At 62.7% G+C, this 807-nt stretch overlaps 1 protein-coding gene across 1 annotated transcript in view; it reads left to right on the top strand.

Moving 5' to 3' along the window:
* The window catches only part of MFSD2A (major facilitator superfamily domain containing 2A), a gene marked incomplete at its 5' end in the record, with an annotated part of 7,648 nt that overhangs the window by 2,155 nt on the left and 4,686 nt on the right, over positions 1-807 (top strand). The gene's annotated exons all lie outside the window — the stretch shown is intronic.

Below are 807 nucleotides of genomic sequence, written 5' to 3'. Positions count from 1 at the left end.
TGCCTCCTCCTCTCCTCCCCCAACGCCGGGCTGACGTCTGCCTGGAAATATGTGCCATGTGCTGGGTCCCGTGCTGCGCCTCTGCCGGCTCTCCATCCATGGGGATTCGGCTCCTCGAGCTTTAAATTTCAGCTTTGTGTCCTGTACGTCAGCCCGGATGGAAAGATCTCACTGTACCCTGGCAGCAGAGTGGCTGGGGGCCAACCCCACTCTGTGCCCGGTGCTGCTGGCCTCAGCCCAGGGTGCAGTCTCCATCCAGTAGTTTGTGGAGTGCAGGGGGGTTGCAAATTCCTGAGCAAAATCTGTCTCCCAGACAGATGTGGATGGGAGCTCAACACCTGGCTTGCCTCCCTCTGGGAGGAGGGATCCCTTTTGGGCACAGGGGGGCACCTGGGTGCTCGTGGTGTCCTCGTGCTGCTGGTGCTGTTCCCTGGTGGGGCTGCAGCAGGAGAAGGGTTCTGAGATGTGCTGGATGAAGTGGAGAGATGCTCTGGGTGGCCTCCTGCTGCGACCACCCTCACTGACTGGTCCTGCTGGCCCAGGGCTTGAGCAGTCCTGCTGAGCCTCTGGTGCACTTTGCATCCCATGTCCCTGTGCCCACAGCTGGCAGAAGCTGGGCAGAGGTGGAAGGAGCCAGCCAGCTGCTGGCTGGTGGTTTGCCCCATCCCTGCCAGCACAAGGGAGGTGACCCCAGGACCAGGGCTTGGGGGGCTGGCAGCAAAGCCAAGCTGGTGAGAGGCATTTGGCCGAAGGGCCCGTGGGGCTGTGCTGCCTGGCAGCTCCCCAGCCCTGGCTGTGAGGAAGGAG

This window comes from Merops nubicus, unplaced genomic scaffold (assembly GCF_000691845.1).
Source record: "Merops nubicus isolate BGI_N331 unplaced genomic scaffold, ASM69184v1 scaffold21589, whole genome shotgun sequence".
NCBI lineage: Eukaryota > Metazoa > Chordata > Aves > Coraciiformes > Meropidae > Merops > Merops nubicus.
Note: the sequence above shows the minus strand (reverse complement) of the source record. Positions and strands in the feature narration are given on the sequence as shown.